The following is a 25,565-nucleotide window of genomic DNA, read 5'->3' as shown; positions in this document are numbered from 1 at the left end:
CGTGTTTTGCCTGACTGCCCCAAAATTTCTTGTCCTCTATAGTGGAGATATCGTTTCCACATATATATTGACCGATGCCAGGAATGCCCTTTTGTTCTTGGCTTTCACGCGCATGAGTTACAGCATGCCATCCGGCAAAAACAAGGAGAATAAGGTATATAGCCTCTGGATTTTCTTCAATTTAAGGCCAAATGAGATTGCCCGGATCATAGAGCATCTGCAGAAAGGTATGTTTGTCCCTACCAGGGGGGCTAATGTCTATAAGCAACATAATCTCTCGAATTTCCTTCAAAAGGAAGTGCCAATGGGTTCAGAAACTTGTCTGGAAAACAGTGACGAATGATGTTCTTTGACTTTCAGGGCCAAAAAGTCCTGCTTAAGGCTGAATTTGAGGCTACTCCGGGCCTCCTGGCGCAAGCGGGGAGTATATCTTTGGATTCGCACGCTCGCCGCGAGCAGTTTGAGTACTTATGGGTCCGACACGGACTCCTAATGACAAAATTATGACCGTTTTAGTGAACATCTGTCCATTCTATGGCAGTCCTTGAAAGTATTTCATTTTCTCGTGCGCGTTTTGCCTGACTGCCCCAAATATCTTGTCCTCTATAGTGGAGATATCGTTTCCACATATATATTGACCGATGCCAGGAATGCCCTTTAGTTCTTGGCTTTCACCTGCATGAGTTACACCATGCCATCGGGCGAAAACGAGGAGAATAAAGCATATAGCCGCTGGATTTTCTTCAATTTAAGGTCAAATGAGATTGCCCGAATCATAGAGCCTTTGCAGAAAGGTATGTTTGTCCCTACCATGGGGGCTATTGTCTATAAGCAACATAATCTCTCGAATTTCCTTCAAATGGAAGTGTCAATCGGTTCAGAAACTTGTGTGAAAAATAGCGACAAATGATGTTCTTTGACTTTCAGGGCCAAAAAGTCCTGCTTAAGGCTGAATTTGAGGGTACTCCGGGCCTCCTGGCGCAAGCGGGGAGTATTTTTTTGGATTCGCGCGCTCGCCGCGAGCAGTTTGAGTACTTTTGGGTCCGACCCCGACTCCTAATGACAAAATATGACCGTCTTAGTGAGCATCTGTCCATTCTATGGCAGTCCTTGAAAGTACTTCATTTTCTCGTGCGCTTTTTGCCTGACTGCCCCAAATATCTTGTCCTCTATAGTGGAGATATCGTTTCCACATATATATTGACCGATGCCTGGAATGCCCTTTAGTTCTTGGCTTTCGCGTGCATGAGTTACACCATGCCATCCGGCGAAAACGAGAAGAATAAGGCATATAGCCGCTGGATTTTCTTCAATTTACGGCCAAATGAGATTGCCCGGATCATAGAGCCTCTGCAGAAAGGTACGTTTGTACCTACCATGGGGGCTAATGTCTATAAGCAACATAATCTCTCGAATTTCCTTCAAAAGGAAGTGCCAATCGGTTGAGAAACTTGTCTGAAAAACAGCAACGAATGATGTTCTTCGACTTTTAGGGCCAAAATGTCCTGCTGAAGGCTGAATTTGAGGGTACTCCGGGCCTCCTGGCGCAAGCGGGGAGTAATTTTTGGATTCGCGCACTCGTCGCGAGCAGTTTGAGTACTTATGGGTCCAACACGGACTCCGAATGACAAAATTATGACCGTTTTAGTGAACATATATCCAATCTATGGCAGTCCTTGAAAGTACTTCATTTTCTCGTGTGCTTTTTGCCTGACTGCCCCAAAATTTCTTGTCCTCTATAGTGGAAATATCGTTTCCACATATATATTGACCGACACCAGGAATGCCCTTTAGTTCTCGGCTTTCACGTGCATGAGTTACAGCTTGCCATCCGGCCAAAACAAGGAGAATAAGGCATATAGCCGCTGGATTTTCTTCAACTTAAGGCCAAATGAAATTGCCCGGATCATAGATGATGAGGACATCAATACAATTGTTACACCCACAGCCCCTGCTGCTATACATACTGGACCAATTACTAGAGCTCGTGCACGCCAACTAAATTACCACGTACTTTCGTTTCTTGGTAATGATTCTAATGTTCATGAGAATATGATGCTGCCTAAATTGGATACATTTGTTTTGCTTACAAATGAAGGGCCTAGCTTGGAGAAGGATGAACATTGGAGCAAGAACAAGCATGGAGATGATGGCATGCGCAAGGGAAACAAGAACGGAGTTACAAGTGATGATTTCAGGACTTTGAAGCCACCATAATGGGTGCATGAAGCCTTGGACGAAATATACAAGATGCCACTTCATAAATTTCGTCCCGAGGCTATTTTAGGTGCTGCGTCACCTTATTATTGGGCCAGGCCCATGTAATTTCGAAATACATAAGCATAGGCTATTTTTAGAGTCCGTATGTGTGGGGAAACAAGAGATAGGGTTGATTTCGGACCCCTCCACCAAGGGCCACGAAATTCCCCCCTCTTCCTCCATATATACAGCCCTTAGGGCATCGTTTAGACTTTGGGTTTTGTTTAGATTAAAAGTTCGCCATAGCTGCAACTTCGCGTACTTCGTTTGTGTTCAACGACCAGACAAAGGCGTCACAGAACCCCACCTTGATCAATAAAGCTTTCATCTTATATTCGCAATATCCAGATTGCAATCTCAGTTTCTTGCTTGTTCTTCGTTTGCTCGCAGGAAACAGACCCTCGTGGTCAGGTTGATCGTGCTCCGGCGTGGTCAATAACCTCTCGGAGTTGGTTTAGCGATTGCTAAGGCGCGACGTCCTCGCACGTTCGTAGTCGGATCGTCAAAGTCGACTTCCACCAAAGCGAAATCCACCATCTCATCAAAAGACGGGACACCTTTGCCTCTATCAATAGAGCATCTGCAGAAAGGTATGTTTGTCCCTACCAGGGGGGCTACTGTCTATAAGCAACATAATCTCTTGAATTTCCTTCAAAAAGAAGTGCCAATCGGTTCAGAAACTTGTGTGAAAAATAGCGACGAATGATGTTCTTTGACTTTCAGGGCCAAAAAGTACCGCTTAAGGCTGAATTGAGGGTACTCCGGGCCTCCTGGCGCAAGCGGGCAGTATTTTTTTGGATTCGCGCGCTCGCCGCGAGCAGTTTGAGTACTTTTGGGTCCGGCCCGGACTCCTAATTACAAAATATGACCGTCTTAGTGAGCATCTGTCCATTCTATGGCAGTCCTTGAAAGTACTTCATTTTCTCGTGCGCTCTTTGCCTGACTGCCCCAAATATCTTGTCCTCTATAGTGGAGATATCGTTTCCACATATATATTGACCGATGCCAGGAATGCCCTTTAGTTCTTGGCTTTCGCGTGCATGAGTTACACCATGCCATCCGACGAAAACGAGGAGAATAAGGCATATAGCCGCTGGATTTTCTTCAATTTACGGCCAAATGAGATTGCCCGGATCATAGAGCCTCTGCAGAAAGGTACGTTTGTCCCTACCATGGGGGCTAATGTCTATAAGCAACATAATCTCTCGAATTTCCTTCAAAAGGAAGTGCCAATCGGTTGAGAAACTTGTTTGAAAAACAGCAACGAATGATGTTCTTCGACTTTCAGGGCCAAAAAGTCCTGCTTAAGGCTGAATTTGAGGGTACTCCAGGACTCCTGGCGCAAGCGGGGAGTAATTTTTGGATTCGTGCACTCGTCGCGAGCAGTTTGAGTACTTATGGGTCCAACACGGACTCCGAATGACAAAATTATGACCGTTTTAGTGAACATATATCCAATCTATGGCAGTCCTTGAAAGTACTTCATTTTCTCGTGTGCTTTTTGCCTGACTGCCCCAAAATTTCTTGTCCTCTATAGTGGAAATATCGTTTCCACATATATATTGACCGATGCCAGGAATGCCCTTTAGTTCTTGGCTTTCACGTGCATGAGTTACAGCTTGCCACCCGGCCAAAACAAGGAGAATAAGGCATATAGCCGCTGGATTTTCTTCAACTTAAGGCCAAATGAAATTGCCCGGATCATAGAGCATCTGCAGAAAGGTACGTTTGTCCCTACCAGGGGGGCTACCGTCTATAAGCACCATAATCTCTCGAATTTCCTTCAAAAGGAAGTGCCAATCGGTTCAGAAACTTCTGTGAAAAATAGCGACGAATGATTTTTTTTGACTTTCAGGGCCAAAAAGTCCCGCTTAAGGCTGAATTTGAGGGTACTCCGAGCCTCCTGGCGCAAGCGAGGAGTATTTTTTTGGATTCGCGTGATCGCCGCGAGCAGTTTGAGTACTTTTGGATCCGGCCCGGACTCCTAATGACAAAATATGACTGTCTTAGTGAGCATCTGTCCATTCTATGGCAGTCCTTGAAAGTACTTCGTTTTCTCGTGCGCTTTTTGCCTGACTGCCCCAAATACCTTGTCCTCTATAGTGGAAATATCGTTTCCACATATATATTGACCGATGCCAGGAATGCCCTTTAGTTCTTGGCTTTCGCGTGCATGAGTTACACCATGCCATCCGGCGAAAACGAGGAGAATAAGGCATATAGCCGCTGGATTTTCTTCAATTTACGGCCAAATGAGATTGCCCGGATCATAGAGCCTCTGCAGAAAGGTATGTTTGTCCCTACCATGGGGGCTAATGTCTATAAGCAATATAATCTCACTAATTTCCTTCCAAAGGAAGTGCCAATGGGTTCAGAAACTTGTCTGAAAAACAGCAACGAATGATGTTCTTTGACTTTCAGGGCCAAAAAGTCCTTCTTAAGGCTGAATTTGAGGGTACTCCGGGCCTCCTGGCGCAAGCGGGGAGTAATTTTTGGATTCGCGCACTCGTCGCGAGCAATTTGAGTACTTATGGGTCTGACACGGACTCCGAATGACAAAATTATGACCGTTTTAGTGAACATATATCCAATCTATGGCAGTCCTTGAAAGTAATTCAATTTCTCGTGTGCTTTTTGCCTGACTGCCCCAAAATTTCTTGTCTTCTATAGTGGAAATATCGTCTCCACATATATATTGACCGATGCCAGGAATGCCCTTTTGTTCTTGGCTTTCACGCGCATGAGTTACAACATGCCATCCGACGAAAACAAGGAGAATAAGGCATATAGCCGCTGGATTTTCTTCAATTTACGGTCAAATGAGATTGCCCGGATCATAGAGCATCTGCAGAAAGGTACGTTTGTCCCTACCAGGGGAGATAATGTCTATAAGCAACATAATCTCTCAAATTTCCATCAAAAGGAAGTGCCAATGGGTTCAGAAACCTGTCTGAAAAATAGCGACGAATGATGTTCTTTGACTTTCACGGCCAAAAAGTCCTGCTTAAGGCTGAATTTGTGGGTACTCCGAGCCTCCTGGCGCAAGCGGGGAGTATTTTCTTGGATTCGCACGCTCGCCGCGAGCAGTTTGAGTACTTATAGGTCCAACACGGACTCCTAATGACAAAATTATGACCGTTTTAGTAAACATCTGTCCATTCTATGGCAGTCCTTGAAAGTACTTCATTTTCTCGTGCGCGTTTTGCCTGACTGCCCCAAAATTTCTTGTCCTCTATATTGGAGATATCGTTTCCACATATATGTTGACCGATGCCAGGAATGCCCTTTTGTTCTTTGCCTTCACGTGCATGAGTTACAGCATGCCATCCGGCGAAAACAAGGAGAATAAGGCATATAGCCGCTGGATTTTCTTCAATTTAAGGCCAAATGAGATTGCCCGAATCATAGAGCATCTGCAGAAAGGTACGTTTGTCCCTACCAAGGGGGCTAATGTCTATAAGCAACATAATCTCTCGAACTTCCTTCAAAAGGAAGTGTCAATCTGTTCAGAAACTTGTGTGAAAAACAGCGACGAATGATGTTCTTTGACTTTCAAGGCCAAAAAGTCCTGCTTAAGGCTGAATTTGAGGGTACTCCGGGCCTCCTGGCGCAAGCCGGGAGTATTTATTTGGATTCGCACACTCGCCGCGAGAAGTTTGAGTACTTTGACTTTCAGGGCCAAAAAGTTTCTCGTGCGCGTTTTGCCTGACTGCCCCAAAATTTCTTGTCCTCTATAGTGTAAATATCGTTTCCATATATATATTGACCGATGCCAGGAATGCCCTTTTGTTCTTGGATGTCATGCACATGAGTTACAGCATGCCATCCGGCCAAAACAAGGAGAATAAGGCATATAGCCGCTGGATTTTCTTCAATTTATGGCCAAATGAGATCGCCCGGATCATAGAGCATCTGCAGAAAGGTACGTTTGTCCCTACCAGGGGGCTAATGTCTATAAGCAACATAATCTCACGAACTTCCTTCAAAAGGAAGTGCCAATGGGTTCAGAAACTGGTCTGAAAAACAGCAACGAATGATGTTCTTCGACTTTCAGGGCCAAAAAGTCCTGCTTAAGGCTGAATTTGAGGGTACTCCGGTCCTCCTGGTGCAAGCGGGAAGTAATTTTTGGATTCGCGCACTCGTCGCGAGCAGTTTGAGTACTTATGGGTCCAACACGGACTCCGAATGACAAAATTATGACCGTCTTAGTGAACATATATCCAATCTATGGCAGTCCTTGAAAGTACTTCATTTTCTCTTGTGCTTTTTGCCTGACTGCCCCAAAATTTCTTGTCCTCTATAGTGGAAATATCGTTTCCACATATATATTGACCGATGCCAGGAATGCCCTTTAGTTCTTAGCTTTCACGTGCATGAGTTACAGCTTGCCATCCGGCCAAAACAAGGAGAATAAGGCATATAGCCGCTGGATTTTCTTCAACTTAAGGCCAAATGAAATTGCCCGAATCATTGAGCATCTGCAGAAAGGTACGTTTGTCCCTACAAGGGGGGCTACTGTCTATAAGCAACATAATCTCTCGAATTTCCTTCAAAAGGAAGTGCCAATCGGTTCAGAAACTTGTGTGAAAAATAGCGACGAATGATGTTCTTTGACTTTCAGGGCCAAAAAGTCCCGCTTAAGGCTGAATTTGAGGGTACTCCGGGCCTCCTGGCGCAAGCGGGGAGTATTTTTTTGGATTCGCTCGCTCGCCGCGAGCAGTTTGAGTACTTTTGGGTCCGGCCCGGACTCCTAATGACAAAATATGACCGTCTTAGTGAGCATCTGTCCATTCTATGGCAGTCCTTGAAAGTACTTCATTTTCTCGTGCGCTTTTTGCCTGACTGCCCCAAATATCTTGTCCTCTATAGTGGAGATATCGTTTCCACATATATATTGACCGATGCCAGGAATGCCCTTTAGTTCTTGGCTTTCGCGTGCATGAGTTACACCATGCCATCCGGCGAAAACGAGGAGAATAAGGCATATAGCCGCTGGATTTTCTTCAATTTACGGCCAAATGAGATTGCCCGGGTCATAGAGCCTCTGCAGAAAGGTACGTTTGTCCCTACCATGGGGGCTAATGTCTATAAGCAACATAATCTCACTAATTTCCTTCAAAAGGAAGTGCCAATGGGTTCAGAAACTTGTCTGAAAAACAGCAACGAATGATGTTCTTTGACTTTCATGGCCAAAAAATCCTTCTTAAGGCTGAATTTGAGGGTACTCCGGGCCTCCTGGTGCAAGCACGGAGTAATTTTTGGATTCGCGCACTCGTCGCGAGCAGTTTGAGTACTTATGGGTCCGACAAGGACTCCGAATGACAAAATTATGACCGTTTTAGTGAACATATATCCAATCTATGGCAGTCCTTGAAAGTACTGCATTTTCTCGTGTGCTTTTTGCCTGACTGCCCAAAAATTTCTTGTCCTCTATAGTGGAAATATCGTTTCCACATATATATTGACCGATGCCAGGAATGCCCTTTAGTTCTTGGCTTTCACGTGCATGAGTTACAGCTTGCCCTGCTTAAGGCTGAATTTGAGGGTACTCCGGGCCTCTTGGCGCAAGTGGGGTGTATTTTTTGGATTCGTGCACTCGCCGCGAGCAGTTTGAGTACTTATGGGTCCAACACGGACTCCGAATGACAAAATTATGACCGTTTTAGTGAACATCTGTCCAATCTATGGCAGTCCTTGAAAGTACTTCATTTTCTTGTGCGCGTTTTGTCTGACTGCCCCAAAATTTCTTGTACTCTATAGTGTAAATATCATTTCCACATATATATTGACCGATGTCAGGGATGCCCTTTTGTTCTTGGTTGTCATGCACATGAGGTACAATATGCCATCCGGCCAAAACAAGGAGAATAAGGCATATAGCCGCTGGATTTTCTTCAATTTACGGCCAAATGAGATCGCCCGGATCATAGAGCATCTGCAGAAAGGTACGTTTGTCCCTACCATGGGGCTAATGTCTATAAGCAACTTAATCTCACGAACTTCCTTCAAAAGGAAGTGCCAATGGGTTCAGAAACTTGTCTGAAAAACAGCAACGAATGATGTTCTTTGACTTTCAGGGCCAAAAAGTCCTGCTTAAGGCTGAATTTGAGGGTACTCCGGGCCTCCTGGCGCAAGTGGGGAGTAATTTTTGGATTTGCGCACTCGTCGCGAGCAGTTTGAGTACTTATGGGTCCGACACGGACTCCGAATGACAAAATTATGACCGTTTTAGTGAACATCTGTCCAATCTATGGCAGTCCTTGAAAGTACTTCATTTTCTCATGTGCTTTTTGCCTGACTTACCCAAAATTTCTTGTCCTCTATAGTGGAAATATCGTTTCCACATATATATTGGCCGATGCCAGGAATGCCCTTTTGTTCTTGGCTTTCACGCGCATGAGTTACAACATGCCATCCGACGAAAACAAGGAGAATAAGGCATATAGCCGCTGGATTTTCTTCAATTTACGGCCAAATGAGATTGCCCGGATTATAGAGCATCTACAGAAAGGTACGTTTGTCCCTACCAGGGGGGCTAATGTCTATAAGCAACATAATCTCTCGAATTTCCATCAAAAGGAAGTGCCAATGGGTTCAAAAACCTGTCTGAAAAATAGCAACGAATGATGTTCTTTGACTTTCAGGGCCAAAAAGTCCTGCTTAAGGCTGCATTTGAGGGTACGCCGAGCCTCCTGGCACAAGCTGGGAGTATTTTCTTGGATTCGCACGCTCGCCGCGAGCAGTTTGAGTACTTATGGGTCCGACAAGGACTCCTAATGACCAAATTATGACCGTTTTAGTGAACATCTGTCCATTCTATGGCAGTCCTTGAAAGTACTTCATTTTCTCGTGCGCGTTTTGCCTGACTGCCCCAAAATTTCTTGTCCTCTATAGTCGAGATATCATTTCCACATATATATTGACCGATGCCAGGAATGCCCTGTTGTTCTTGGCTGTCACGCGCATGAGTTACAACATGCCATCCGGCCAAAACAAGGAGAATAAGGCATATAGCCGCTGGATTTTCTGCAATTTATGGCCAAATGAGATCGCCCGGATCATAGAGCATCTGCAGAAAGGTACGTTTCTCCCTACCAAGGGGCTAATGTCTATAAGCAACATAATCTCACGAACTTCCTTCAAAAGGAAGTGCCAATGGGTTCAGAAACTTGTCTGAAAAACAGCAACGAATGATGTTCCTTGACTTTCAGGGCCAAAAAGTCCTGCTTAAGGCTGAATTTGAGGGTACTCCGGGCCTCCTGGCACAAGCCGGGAGTATTTTTTTGGATTCGCACGCTCGCCACGAGCAGTTTGAGTACTTATGGGTCCGACATGGACTCCTAATGAGAAAATTATGACCGTTTTAGTGAACATATGTCGATTTTATGGCAGTCCTTGAAAGTACTTCATTTTCTCGTGCGCGTTTTGCCTGACTGCCCCAAAATTTCTTGTCCTCTATAGTGTAAATATCGTTTCCACATATATATTGACCTATGCCAGGAATGCCCTTTTGTTCTTGGTTGTCACGCGCATGAGTTACAGCATGCCATCCGGCGAAAACAAGGAGAATAAGGCATATAGCCGCTGGATTTTCTTCAATTTACGGCCAAATGAGATCGCCCGGATCATAGAGCATCTGCAGAAAGGTACGTTTGTCCCTACCAGGGGGCTAATGTCTATAAGCAACATAATCTCACGAACTTCCTTCAAAAGGAAGTGCCAATGGGTTCAGAAACTTGTCTGAAAAACAGCAATGAATGATGTTCCTTGACTTTCAGGGCCAAAAAGTCCTGCTTAAGCCTGAATTTGAGGGTACTCCGGGCCTCCTGCGCAAGCGGGGAGTATTTTTTGGATTCGTGCACTCGCCGCGAGCAGTTTGAGTACTTATGGGTCCAATACGGACTCCGAATAACAAAATTATGACCGTTTTAGTGAACATCTGTCCAATCTATGGCAGTCCTTGAAAGTACTTCATTTTTTGTGCGCGTTTTTCCTGACTGCCCCAAAATTTCTTGTCCTCTATTGTGTAAATATCGTTTCCACATATATATTGACCGATGCCAGGAATGCCCTTTTGTTCTTGGCTGTCACGCACATGAGTTACAATATGCCATCCGGCCAAAACAAGGAGAATAAGGCATATAGCCGCTGGATTTTCTTCAATTACGGCCAAATGAGATCGCCCGGATCATAGAGCATCTGCAGAAAGGTACGTTTGTCCCTACCAGGGGGCTAATGTCTATGAGAGACATAATCTCACAAACTTCCTTCAAAAGGAAGTGCCAATGGGATCAGAAACTTGTCCGAAAAATAGCAACGAATGATGTTCTTTGACTTTCATGGCCAAAATGTCCTGCTTAAGGCTGAATTTGAGGGTACTCCGGGCCTCCTGGCGCAAGCGAGGAGTAATTTTTGGATTTGCGCACTCGTCGCGAGCAGTTTGAGTACTTATGAGTCTGACACGGACTCCGAATGACAAAATTATGACCGTTTTAGTGAACATCTGTTCAATCTATGGCAGTCCTTGAAAGTACTTCATTTTCTCGTGTGCTTTTTGCCTGACTGCCCCAAAATTTCTTGTCCTCTATAGTGGAAATATCGTTTCCACATATATATTGACCGATGCCAGGAATGCCCTTTTGTTCTTGGCTTTCACGCGCATGAGTTACAACATGCCATCCGACGAAAACAAGGAGAATAAGGCATATAGCTGCTGGATTTTCTTCAATTTACGGCCAAATGAGATTGCCCGGATCATAGAGCATTTGCAGAACGGTACGTTTGTCCCTACCAGGGGGGCTAATGTCTATAAGCAACATAATCTCTCGAATTTCCATCAAAAGGAAGTGCCAATGGGTTCAAAAACCTGTCTGAAAAATAGCGACGAATGATGTTCTCTGACTTTCAGGGCCAAAAAGTCCTGCTTAAGGCTGAATTTGAGGGTACCGAGCCTCCTGGCGCAAGCGGGGAGTATTTTCTTGGATTCGCACGCTCGCCGCGAGCAGTTTGAGTACTTATGGGTCCGACAAGGACTCCTAATGACCAAATTATGACCGTTTTAGTGAACATCTGTCCATTCTATGGTAGTCCTTGAAAGTACTTCATTTTCTCGTGTGAGTTTTGCCTGACTGCCCCAAACTTTCTTGTCCTCTATAGTGGAGATATCGTTTCCACATATATATTGACCGATGCCAGGAATGCCCTGTTGTTCTTGGCTGTCACGCGCATGAGTTACAACATGCCATCCGGCCAAAACAAGGAGAATAGGGCATATAGCCGCTGGATTTTCTTCAATTTACGGCCAAATGAGATCGCCCGGATCATAGAGCATCTGCAGAAAGGTACGTTTGTCCCTACCAGGGGGCTGATGTCTATAAGCAACATAATCTCACAAACTTCCTTCAAGAGGAAGTGCCAATGGGTTCAGAAACTTGTCTGAAAAGCAGCAACGAATGATGTTCTTTGACTTTCAGGGCCAAAAAGTCCTGCTTAAGGCTGAATTTGAGGGTACCCCGGGCCTCCTAGCGCAAGCGGGGAGTAATTTTTGGATTCGCGCACTCGTCGCGAGCAGTTTGAGTACTTATGGGTCCGACACGGACTCCTAATGACAAAATTATGACCGTTTTAGTGAACATCTGTCCAATCTATGGCAGTCCTTGAAAGTACTTCATTTTCTCGTGTGCTTTTTGCCTGACTGCCCCAAAATTTCTTGTCCACTATAGTGGAAATATCGTTCCCACATATATATTGACCGATGCCAGGAATGCCCTTTTGTTCTTGGCTTTCACGCGCATGAGTTACAACATGCCATCCGACGAAAACAAGGAGAATAAGGCATATAGCCGCTGGATTTTCTTCAATTTACGGCCAAATGAGATTGCCCGGATCATAGAGCATCTGCAGAAAGGTACGTTCGTCCCTACCAGGGGGGCTAATGTCTATAAGCAACATAATCTCTCGAATTTCCATCAAAAGGAAGTGCCAATGGGTTCAGAAACCTGTCTGAAAAATAGCGACGAATGATGTTCTTTGACTTTCAGGGCCAAAAAGTCCTGCTGAAGGCTGAATTTGAGGGTACGCCGAGCCTCCTGGCGCTAGCGGGGAGTATTTTCTTGGATTCGCACGCTCGCCGCGAGCAGTTTGAGTACTTATGGGTCCGACACGGACTCCAAATGACAAAATTATGACCGTTTTAGTGAACATCTGTCCATTCTATGGCAGTCCTTGAAAGTACTTCATTTTCTCGTGCGCGTTTTGCCTGACTGCCCCAAAATTTCTTGTCCCCTACAGTGGAGATATCGTTTCCACATATATATTGACCGATGCCAGGAATGCCCTTTTGTTCTTGGCTGTCACGCGCATGAGTTACAACATGCCATCCGGCCAAAACAAGGAGAATAAGGCATATAGGCGCTGGATTTTCTTCAATTTACGGCCAAATGAGATCGCCCGGATCATAGAGCATCTGCAGAAAGGTATGTTTGTCCCTACCAGGGGGGCTAATGTCTATAAGCAACATAATCTCACGAACTTCCTTCAAAAGGAAGTGCCAATGGGTTCAGAAACTGGTCTGAAAAACAGCAATGAATGATGTTCTTTGACTTTCAGGGCCAAAAAGTCCTGCTTAAGGCTGAATTTGAGGGTACTCCGGGCCTCCTGGCGCAAGTGGGGAGTAATTTTTGGATTTCGCACTCGTCGCGATCAGTTTGAGTACTTATGGGTCCGACACGGACTCCGAATGACAAAATTATGACCGTTTTAGTGAACATCTGTCCAATCTATGGCAGTCCTTGAAAGTACTTCATTTTCTCGTGTGCTTTTTGCCTGACTGCCCCAAAATTTCTTGTCCTCTATAGTGGACTTATCGTTTCCACATGTATATTGACCGATGCCAGGAATGCCCTTTTGTTCTTGGCTTTCACGCGCATGAGTTACAACATGCCATCCAACGAAAACAAGGAGAATAAGGCATATAGCCGCTGGATTTTCTTCAATTTACGGCCAAATGAGATTGCCCGGATCATAGAGCATCTGCAGAAAGGTACGTTTGTCCCTACCAGGGGGGCTAATGTCTATAAGCAACATAATCTCTCGAATTTCCATCAAAAGGAAGTGCCAATGGGTTCAAAAACCTGTCTGAAAAATAGCGACGAATGATGTTCTCTGACTTTCAGGGCCAAAAAGTCCTGCTTAAGGCTGAATTTGAGGGTACGCTGAGCCTCCTGGCGCAAGCGGGGAGTATTTTCTTGGATTCGCACGCTCGCCGCGAGCAGTTTGAGTACTTATGGGTCCGACAAGGACTCCTAATGACCAAATTATGACCGTTTTAGTGAACATCTGTCCATTCTATGGCAGTCCTTGAAAGTACTTCATTTTCTCGTGCGAGTTTTGCCTGACTGCCCCAAACTTTCTTGTCCTCTATAGTGGAGATATCGTTTCCACATATATATTGACCGATGCCACGAATGCCCTGTTGTTCTTGGCTGTCACGCGCATGAGTTACAACATGCCATCTGGCCAAAACAAGGAGAATAAGGCATATAGCCGCTGGATTTTCTTCAATTTACGGCCAAATGAGATCGCCCGGATCATAGAGCATCTGCAGAAAGGTACGTTTGTCCCTACCAGGGGGCTGATGTCTATAAGCAACATAATCTCACAAACTTCCTTCAAGAGGAAGTGCCAATGGGTTCAGAAACTTGTCTGAAAAACAGCAACGTATGATGTTCTTTGACTTTCAGGGCCAAAAAGTCCTGCTTAAGGCTGAATTTTAGGGTACTCCGGGCCTCCTAGCGCAAGCGGGGAGTAATTTTTGGATTCGCGCACTCGTCGCGAGCAGTTTGAGTACTTATGGGTCCGACACGGACTCCTAATGACAAAATTATGACCGTTTTAGTGAACATCTGTCCAATCTATGCCAGTCCTTGAAAGTACTTCATTTTCTCGTGTGCTTTTTGCCTGACTGCCCCAAAATTTCTTGTCCTCTATAGTGGAAATATCATTTCCACATATATATTGACCGATGCCAGGAATGCCCTTTTGTTCTTGGCTTTCACGCGCATGAGTTACAACATGCCATCCGACGAAAACAAGGAGAATAAGGCATATAGACGCTGGATTTTCTTCAATTTACGGCCAAATGAGATTGCCCGGATCATAGAGCATCTGCAGAAAGGTACGTTCGTCCCTACCAGGGGGGCTAATGTCTATAAGCAACATAATCTCTCGAATTTCCATCAAAAGGAAGTGCCAATGGGTTCAGAAACCTGTCTGGAAAATAGCGACGAATGATGTTCTTTGACTTTCAGGGCCAAAAAGTCCTGCTGAAGGCTGAATTTGAGGGTACGCCCAGCCTCCTGGCGCTAGCGGGAGTATTTTCTTGGATTCGCACGCTCGCCGCGAGCAGTTTGAGTACTTATGGGTCCGACACGGACTCCAAATGACAAAATTATGACCGTTTTAGTGAACATCTGTCCATTCTATGGCAGTCCTTGAAAGTACTTCATTTTCTCGTGCGCGTTTTGCCTGACTGCCCCAAAATTTCTTGTCCTCTATAGTGGAGATATCGTTTCCACATATATATTGACCGATGCCAGGAATGCCCTTTTGTTCTTGGCTGTCACGCGCATGAGTTACAACATGCCATCCGGCCAAAACAAGGAGAATAAGGCATATAGGCGCTGGATTTTCTTCAATTTACGGCCAAATGAGATCGCCCGGATCATAGAGCATCTGCAGAAAGGTATGTTTGTCCCTACCAGGGGGGCTAATGTCTATAAGCAACATAATCTCACGAACTTCCTTCAAAAGGAAGTGCCAATGGGTTCAGAAACTAGTCTGAAAAATAGCAACGAATGATGTTCTTTGACTTTCAGGGCCAAAAAGTCCTGCTTAAGGCTGAATTTGAGGGTACTCCGGGCCTCCTGGCGCAAGTGGGGAGTAATTTTTGGATTTGCGCACTCGTCGCGATCAGTTTGAGTACTTATGGGTCCGACACGGACTCCGAATGACAAAATTATGACCGTTTTAGTGAACATTTGTCCAATCTATGGCAGTCCTTGAAAGTACTTCATTTTCTCGTGTGCTTTTTGCCTGACTGCCCCAAAATTTCTTGCCCTCTATAGTGGACTTATCGTTTCCACATGTATATTGACCGATGCCAGGAATGCCCTTTTGTTCTTGGCTTTCACGCGCATGAGTTACAACATGCCATCCGACGAAAACAAGGAGAATAAGGCATACAGCCGCTGGATTTTCTTCAATTTACGGCCAAATGAGATTGCCCGGATCATAGAGCATCTGCAGAAAGGTACGTTTGTCCCTACCAGAGGGGCTAATGTCTATAAGCAACATAATCTCTCGAATTTCCATCAAAAGGAAGTGCCAATGGGTTCAGAAACCTGTCTGAAAAATAGCGACGAATGATGTTCTTTGACTTTCAGGGCCAAAAAGTCCTGCTTAAGGCTGAATTTGAGGGTACGCCGAGCCTCCTGGCGCTAGCGGGGTGTATTTTCTTGGATTCGCACGCTCGCCGCGAGCAGTTTGAGTAGTTATGGGTCCGACACGGACTCCTAATGACAAAATTATGACCGTTTTAGTGAACATCTGTCCATTCTATGGCAGTCCTTGAAAGTACTTCATTTTCTCGTGCGTGTTTTGCCTGACTGCCCCAAAATTTCTTGTCCTCTACAGCGGAGATATCGTTTCCACATATATATTGACCGATGCCAGGAATGCCCTTTTGTTCTTGGCTGTCACGCGCATGACTTACAACATGCCATCCGGCCAAAACAAGGAGAATAAGGCATATAGCCACTGGATTTTCTTCAATTTACGGCCAAATGAGATTGCCCGGATCATAGAGCATCCGCAGAAAGGTACGTTTGTCCATACCAGGGGGGCTAATGTCTATAAGCAACATAATCTCACGAACTTCCTTCAAAAGGAAGTGCCAATGGGTTCAGAAACTGGTCTGAAAAACAGCAATGAATGATGTTCTTTGACTTTCAGGGCCAAAAAGTCCTGCTTAAGGCTGAATTTGAGGGTACTCCGGGCCTCCTGGCGCAAGCGGGTAGTAATTTTTGGATTTGCGCACTCGTCGCGATCAGTTTGAGTACTTATGGGTCCGACACGGACTCCGAATGACAAAATTATGACCGTTTTAGTGAACATCTGTCCAATCTATGGCAGTCCTTGAAAGTACTTCATTTTCTCGTGTGCTTTTTGCCTGACTGCCCCAAAATTTCTCGTCCTCTATAGTGGAAATATCATTTCCACATATATATTGACCGATGCCAGGAATGCCCTTTTGTTCTTGGCTTTCACGCGCATGAGTTACAACATGCCATCCGACGAAAACAAGGAGAATAAGGCATATAGCCGCTGGATTTTCTTCAATTTACGGCCAAATGAGATTGCCCGGATCATAGAGCATCTGCAGAAATGTACGTTTGTCCCTACCAGGGGGGCTAATGTCTATAAGCAACATAATCTCTCGAATTTCCATCAAAAGGAAGTGCCAATGGGTTCAAAAACCTGCCTGAAAAATAGCAACGAATGATGTTCTTTGACTTTCAGGGCCAAAAAGTCCTGCTTAAGGCTGAACCTGTGGGTACGCCGAGCCTCCTGGCGCAAGCGGGGAGTATTTTCTTGGATTTGCACGCTCGCCGCGAGCAGTTTGAGTACTTATGGGTCCGACAAGGACTCCTAATGACAAATTATGACCGTTTTAGTGAACATCTGTCCATTCTATGGCAGTCCTTGAAAGTACTTCATTTTCTCGTGCGAGTTTTGCCTGACTGCCCCAAAATTTCTTGTCCTCTATAGTGGAGATATCGTTTCCACATATATATTGACCGATGCCAGGAATGCCCTTTTGTTCTTAGTTGTCACGCGCATGAGTTACAACATGCCATCCGGCCAAAACAAGGAGAATAAGGCATATAGCCGCTGGATTTTCTTCAATTTACGGCCAAATGAGATCGCCCGGATCATAGAGCATCTGCAGAAAGGTACGTTTGTCCCTACCAGGGGGCTAATGTCTATAAGCAACATAATCTCACGAACTTCCTTCAAAAGGAAATGCCAATGGGTTCAGAAACTGGTATGAAAAACAGCAACGAATGATGTTCTTTGACTTTCAGGGCCAAAAAGTCCTGCTTAAGGCTGAATTTGAGGGTACTACGGGCCTCCTGGCGCAAGCGGGGAGTAATTTTTGGATTTGCACACTAGTCGCGAGTAGTTTGAGTACTTATGGGTCCGACACGAACTCCGAATGACAAAATTATGACCGTTTTAGTGAACATCTGTCCAATCTATAACAGTCCTTGAAAGAACTTCATTTTCTCGTGTGCTTTTTGCCTGACTGCCCCAAAATTTCTTGTCCTCTATAGTGGAAATATCGTTTCCACATATATATTGACTGATGCCAGGAATGCCCTTTTGTTCTTGGCTTTCACGCGCATGAGTTACAACATGCCATCCGACGAAAACAAGGAGAATAAGGCATATAGCCGCTGGATTTTCGTCAATTTACGGCCAAATGAGATTGCCCGGATCATAGAGCATCTGCAGAAAGGTACGTTTGTCCCTACCAGGGGGCTAATGTCTATAAGCATCATAATCTCTCGAATTTCCATCAAAAGGAAGTGCCAATGGGTTCAGAAACTTGTCTGAAAAATAGCGACGAATGATGTTCTTTGACTTTCAGGGCCAAAAAGTCCTGCTTAAGGCTGAATTTGAGGGTACGCCGAGCCTCCTGGCGCTAGCAGGGAGTATCTTCTTGGATTTGCACGCTCGCCGCGAGCAGTTTGAGTACTTATGGGTCCGACACGGACTCCTAATGACAAAATTATGACCGTTTTAGTGAACATCTGTCCATTCTATGGCAGTCCTTGAAAGTACTTCATTTTCTCGTGCGCGTTTTGCCTGACTGCCCCAAAATTTCTTGTCCTCTATAGTGTAAATATCGTTTCCACATATATATTGACAAATGCCAGGAATGCCCTTTTGTTCTTGGCTGTCACGCGCATGAGTTACAGCATGCCATCCGACGAAAACAAGGAGAATAAGGCATATAGCCGCTGGATTTTCTTCAATTTACGGCCAAATGAGATAGCCCGGATCATAGAGCATCTGCAGAAAGGTACGTTTGTCCCTACCAGGGGGGCTAATGTCTATAAGCAACATAATCTCTTGAATTTCCTTCAAAAGGAAGTGCCAATCGGTTCAGAAACTTGTGTGAAAAATAGCGACGAATGATGTTCTTTGACTTTCAGGGCCAAAATGTCCCGCTTAAGGCTGAATTTGAGGGTACTCCAGGCCTCCTGGCGCAAGCGGGGAGTATTTTTTTGGATTCGCGCGCTCGCCGCGAGCGGTTTGAGTACTTTTGGGACCGTCCCGGACTCCTAATGACAAAATATTACCGTCTTAGTGAGCATTTGTCCATTCTATGGCAGTCCTTGAAAGTACTTCATTTTCTCGTGCGCTTTTTGCCTGACTGCCCGAAATATCTTGTCCTCTATAGTGGAGATATCGTTTCCACATATATATTGACCGATGCCAAGAATGCCCTTTAGTTCTTGGCTTTCGCGTGCATGAGTTACACCATGCCATCCGGCGAAAACGAGGAGAATAAGGCATATAGCCGCTGGATTTTCTTCAATTTACGGCCAAATGAGATTGCCCGGATCATAGAGCCTCTGCAGAAAGGTATGTTTGTCCCTACCAGGGGGGCTAATGTCTATAAGCAACATAATCTCACTAATTTCCTTCAAAAGGAGGTGCCAATGGGTTCAGAAACTTGTCTGAAAACAGCAACGAATGATGTTCTTTGACTTTCAAGGCCAAAAAGTCCTGCTTAAGGCTGAATTTGAGGGTACTCCGGGCCTCCTGGCGCAAGCGGGCAGTAATTTTTGGATTCGCGCACTCGTCGCGAGCAGTTTGAGTACTTATGGGCCCAACACGGACTCCGAATGACAAAATTATGACCGTTTTAGTGAACATCTGTCCAATCTATGGCAGTCCTTGATAGTACTTCATTTTCTCCTATGCTTTTTGCCTGACTGCCCCAAAATTTCTTGTCCTCTATAGTGGAGATATCGTTTCCACATATGATAGAGGCGAGGTGTCCCGTCTTTCGATGAGATGGTGGATTTCGCTTTGGTGGAAGTCGACTTTGACGATCCGACTACGAACGTGCGAGGACGTCGCGCCTTAGCAATCGCTAAACCAACTCCGAGAGGTTATTGACCACGCCGGAGCACGATCAACCTGACCACGAGGGTCTGTTTCCTGTGAGCAAACGAAGAACAAGCAAGAAACTAAGATTGCAATCTGGATATTGCGAATTTAAGATGAAAGCTTTATTGATCAAGGTGGGGTTCTGTGACGCCTTTGTCTGGTCGTTGAACACAAACGAAGTACGCGAAGTTGCAACTATGGCGAACTTTTAATCTAAACAAAACCCAAAGTCTAAACGATGCCCTAAGGGCTGTATATATGGAGGAAGAGGGGGGAATTTCGTGGCCCTTGGTGGAGGGGTCCGAAATCAACCCTATCTCTTGTTTCCCCACACATACGGACTCTAAAAATAGCCTATACTTATGTATTTCGAAATTACATGGGCCTGGCCCAATAATAAGGTGACGCAGCACCTAAAATAGCCTCGGGACGAAATTTATGAAGTGGCATCTTGTATATTTCGTCCAAGGCTTCATGCACCCATTATGGTGGCTTCAAAGTCCTGAAATCATCACTTGTAACTCCGTTCTTGTTTCCCTTGCGCATGCCATCATCTCCATGCTTGTTCTTGCTCCAATGTTCATCCTTCTCCAAGCTAGGCCCTTCATTTGTAAGCAAAACAAATGTATCCAATTCAGGCAGCATCATATTCTCATGAACATTAGAATCATTACCAAGAAACGAAAGTACCTGGTAATTTAGTTGGCGTGCACGAGCTCTAGTAATTGGTCCAGTATGTATAGCAGCAGGGGTTGTGGGTGTAACAATTGTATTGATGTCCTCATCATCCTCCCCTTCTTGAAATGAAGTCGTCCTCGACGGAAGTTCATCTTCCTCACCCAAATAAGGCTTCAAATCTGCAATGTTAAAAGTGGGACTAACCCCAAAATCTGCAGGCAGCTCAAGTTTATATGCATTATCATTTATTTTCTCTAACACCTTAAAGGGACCATCAGCACGTGGCATTAACTTTGATTTGCGCAAATCAGGAAATCTATCCTTACGCAAATGTAACCAAACAAGATCTCCAGGTGCAAACACAACATGTTTTCTACCCTTATCTCCAGCAAGTTTATACTTAGCATTCATGCGCTCAATGTTTTCCTTAGTTAACTCATGCATTTTTAAAATCAATTCAGCACGTTGTTTAGCATCAAAATTAACCTTCTCCGAAGATGGAAGAGGCAACAAATCAATAGGTGCACGAGGTAGGAAACCATACACAACTTCGAAAGGGCACATCTTAGTAGTAGAATGCAATGAACGATTATAAGCAAATTCAATATGAGGCAAGCATTCCTCCCACATTTTCTTATTATTCTTCAAAACAGCCCTAAGCATAGTAGACAACGTTCTATTGACTACTTCAGTTTGTCCATCAGTTTGGGGGTGACAAGTAGTACTAAAAAGCAGTTTAGTCCCCAACTTAGCCCATAAACATCTCCAAAAGTGGCTAAGAAATTTAGTATCACGATCTGAAACAATAGTATTTGGCACACCATGCAAGCGAATAATTTCACGAAAGAACAAATCAGCAACATTAACATCATCATCGCTTTTATGACATGGTATAAAGAGTGCCATTTTCGAGAATCTATCCAAGACAACAAATATGCTATCCCTCCCCTTCTTTGTTCGAGGTAAACCTAAAACAAAGTCCATAGATATATCCTCCCAAGGAACACTAGGTACAGGCAAAGGCATATATAAACCATGAGGATTGAGTCGTGACTTAGCTTTTTGACATGTAGTGCATCGAGCAATAAAACGCTCAACATCCCGTCTCATCTTTGGCCAAAAGAAATGTGTAGCAAGTACGTCCTCCGTCTTCTTCACGCCAAAGTGTCCCATTAATCCTCCTCCATGCGCCTCCTGCAACAACAAAAGACGAACGGGGCTAGCTGGAATGCATAGCTTGTTAGCACGAAACACAAATCCATCGTTAACAACAAACTTGTTCCACATTCTTCCTTCTTTACAATTATGCATTACATCTTTAAAATCAGCATCATGCACATATTGATCTTTGATGGTCTCCAAACCAAATATTTTGAAGTCAAGTTGTGAAAGCATAGTATAGCGACGAGACAAAGCATCAGCAATAACATTTTCTTTTCCCTTCTTGTGTTTAATGACATAAGGGAAAGTCTCAATGAATTCAACCCATTTAGCATTTCTACGATTCAGTTTAGCTTGACTTTTAATATGTTTCAATGATTCATGATCAGAATGTATAACAAATTCTTTGGGCCATAAATAATGTTGCCATGTTTCTAAAGTCCGAACAAGAGCATATAATTCTTTATCATAAGTAGAATAATTCAGACTAGGCCCACTCAATTTTTCAGAAAAGTATGCAACAGGTTTGCCATCTTGTAATAACACACCTCCTAATCCAATTCCACTAGCATCACATTCAAGCTCAAAAGTCATATTAAAATCAGGAAGTTGGAGTAAAGGAGCATGTGTCAACTTATCTTTCAATACCGTGAAGGCTTCTTCCTGTGCGGTACCCCAAAGAAAAGGCACATCTTTCTTTGTAAGCTCATTGAGAGGTGCAGCAATGGTGCTGAAATCTCTCACAAAACGCCTAAAGAATCCAGCGAGGCCAAGAAAACTCCTCACTTGTGTGACCGTTTTGGGCTGCGGCCAACTCTCAATAGCTTCAATCTTGGCTTTATTGACTTCAATTCCCTGTGGAGTAACAACATAGCCAAGAAAAGATACTCGGTCGGTGCAAAAGGTGCACTTCCCAAGGTTACCAAACAAACGTGCATCACGTAGAGCAATAAAAACAGCACGTAAATGTTCCAAATGTTCCTCCAAAGATCTGCTATAAATCAATATGTCATCAAAGTAAACTACCACAAATCGTCCAATGAAAGCACGTAAAACTTCGTTCATTAATCTCATGAAAGTACTAGGTGCATTAGTTAACCCAAAAGGATGACTAACCACTCATATAATCCAAACTTAGTTTTAAATGCTGTTTTCCATTCATCTCCCAATTTCATACGAATTTGATGGTAGCCACTACGCAAATCAACTTTGGAGAATATTGTAGAGCCACTCAATTCATCAAGCATATCATCTAGCCTAGGAATAGGATGACGATAACGAATAGTAATATTATTAATGCCTCTACAATCAACACACATACGTGATGTACCATCCTTTTTCGGCACTAGAATAATAGGAACAGCACAAGGACTAAGGGATTCGCGTATATAACCTTTGTCGAGAAGCTCTTGTACTTGACGCATAATCTCCTTCGTCTCCTCTGGATTGGTACGATATGGTGCACGGTTTGGCAGTGAAGCACCGGGAATTAAGTCAATCTGATGCTCAATCCCTCGAATAGGCGGTAATCCTGGTGGCACGTCTTGTGGAAAAACGTCAGCGAACTCCTGCAAAATGTTAGTGACAGCAGGAGGCAAAGAGGAAGGCACGTCCTCGAATGAAAATAATGCCTCTTTGCACACAAAAGCATAGCAAACAGATTTGCTGAAATCTAGCTCATCAATATCAGATTTGGTGGCAAATAAACATGCACTTTTCAATTTAATTTCAGAAGCAACACTAGATGGTTTATTGTTAGGCTTCATTTGTTGCTCAAATTCTTTTGCCACAATCTGATTTTCACTCTTATTCTTCTCCTGTTGTGCTTTATTAGCTCTATTAATATCATCTTTCAAAATGGAATCGGGAGTCATAGGAAGCAAAGTAATAATTTTATCCTTATGAACAAGAGTATAGTGATTGTTTCTACCATGGTGTACAGAATTTTTATCAAATTGCCATGGTCTACCAAGTAATAAGGAACATGCTTGCATAGGTACCACATCACAATCAACATAATCAGCATATGTAGAGATACTAAAATGCACACGAACAGTACGTGTTACCTTAACCTTGCCGCTGTTGTTGAACCATTGGATGTAGTAAGGATGTGGATGTGGTCTTGTGGTGAGAGAAAGCTTCTCCACCATTTCCATGCTAGCCAAGTTGTTGCAGCTCCCTCCGTCTATTATGACGCGCACAGAACGTTCCTTCACAACTCCCTTGGTATGGAACAAATTGTGCCTCTGATTTTGCTCAGCTTGTGTGACCTGCACACTCAAAACACGTTGAGCAACTAAACATTCATACCTGTCAGCGTCTTCAGGAGCCATGTATTGCGTCTCATGATCAGAATCATCTCCACCATGTTCTTCACGTGTAATAAGAGCCAATGTCTCCTCATCATAGTCACTAGCGGACTCATATCCACCATCCGCGGTAGCAATCATCACACGCGGAGATTTGCATTCCCTCGCATAATGACCTCCTCCCTTACAACGACGACAAATAATATCACTTGTGTGCCCTGTTGATGCCATGGAAGAAGAAGAACGCTGTGCAGGACCCGCAGGTGCGCTCTTGGAAGATAATGGTGGTTGTGCCTGTTTTCTTGTATCACGGCTCGAGGTGGCACCGGATGGGGTGCTGGTGCAGTTGAAGTAGAAGATGCACGTGGTGTCCATGATGAAGGTCGGCCTGCAGAAAAGTTAGTTCGCCCCAATGCTTGTCGATCCTGCACTTCACGTTCAGCTTTACAAGCAAGATGGAATAAACGAGTGATATTAGTATACTCCTTATAGTCTAGAATGGTCTGAATCTCTCTATTTAATCCACCCAGAAAACGTGCAAGCATAGCTTCATTCTCCTCAACAATACCACATCTAATCATGCCAGTTTGTAATTCCTGATAATATTCTTCTACAGAATTTTTCCCTTGTCTTAAACGCTGCAATTTTTGAAGCAATTCACGTTGATAATATGGTGGAACCCAACGCGTACGCATAGCAGTTTTCAAAGCAGCCCAAGTAGTTGGAATAGGATATAATCTACAATGTTCAGACCACCATACACATGCAAAACTAGTGAAAGCACAAACGGCAGCAGCAACTCGTCTCTCCTCAGGATATTATAAACATGTAAATCGTTGTTCAGTTTCTAACTCCCAAGTAAGATATATATCAGGAACATATCTACCCTCAAATGGTGGAATATTCAATTTCAGTTTAGGAATATGGACATCATCTCGTACCTGAGGTGGTGGTGCAGGCCTACCATTACGAATATATACCTGAGGTCGACCTGCTGGTGGTGGTACAGGTGGCTGCACGTAGTGTTGATTTTGATCAACCTCATCCTCATAATCTCCCACATAATCATCCTCCTCCGCATCAGCAGCAGGAGCCACAGAAGTATCAACAGCAGCACCAACAGTTTGGCCAAACGCAAGAGGAACACGGCTTGCTCGGCGGAGGTCTATTTCGCGACGTGGAGGTAGTCGTTGTTGTTGTTGTTGGAGAGGTGCGTTAGGTGCAGCGGGTGGTGGTGGTGGAAGACGCGCGAGCAATTCATTAAATCTGTTATCGAGTTTTGTTTCGAACGTCTTCTCAAGGCCAGTGATCTTCTCCATGGCCTCTTCAAAATTGTTCAGCACATCTTGCACCTGTTCAGTCATCATTTGCTGAAACTTATCATGAAGCTCCTTGTTCGATAAATTCTCCCAGTCAATCTCGTCGGCTTGTGATCCTGGCATGGTTAACAGCAATAGAAACACACAAGAATATGATCCTACAGACTACGAACAAGTGGTGGTGGTGGGTGTTACAAATCCGTCAAGCAAATCTCAAATTCTTACCAGTTCTTACCCAACAGCAGGCGGTGATCGGCAACCGTTGTAGTCAAAAACTCTCAAAGCTTGGATAGAGCGATTACCAGGGAGAGTCAAACGCACGACGTAGATGTATGTGGAGCTGGGAAGGCTTATAGTATGGTAGCAAAAAGGGTCAGCAATAATCAATTCAGAGATGCAAAGTTGAATAAACGCTCAACGACGGTACTGTGCTGGTCCTAGGCTAGACTGTGCTAGAGACGCGAGCCTAGAACACTAACAAAATCACGGCGCGGCACGTAAACAAGGGAAAAGCACACTCTGAATTATTTTTTCGCTCTTTTTTTTTTGCACTCTCTCTCTTTTTTTTTTGCGCTGCTTTTTTTTTTTTTGCGAAAAA

This window comes from Triticum dicoccoides, chromosome 6B, assembly GCF_002162155.2.
Source record: "Triticum dicoccoides isolate Atlit2015 ecotype Zavitan chromosome 6B, WEW_v2.0, whole genome shotgun sequence".
In the NCBI taxonomy this organism is placed as follows: Eukaryota; Viridiplantae; Streptophyta; class Magnoliopsida; order Poales; family Poaceae; genus Triticum; species Triticum dicoccoides.
This window is presented reverse-complemented; position numbering follows the sequence as displayed.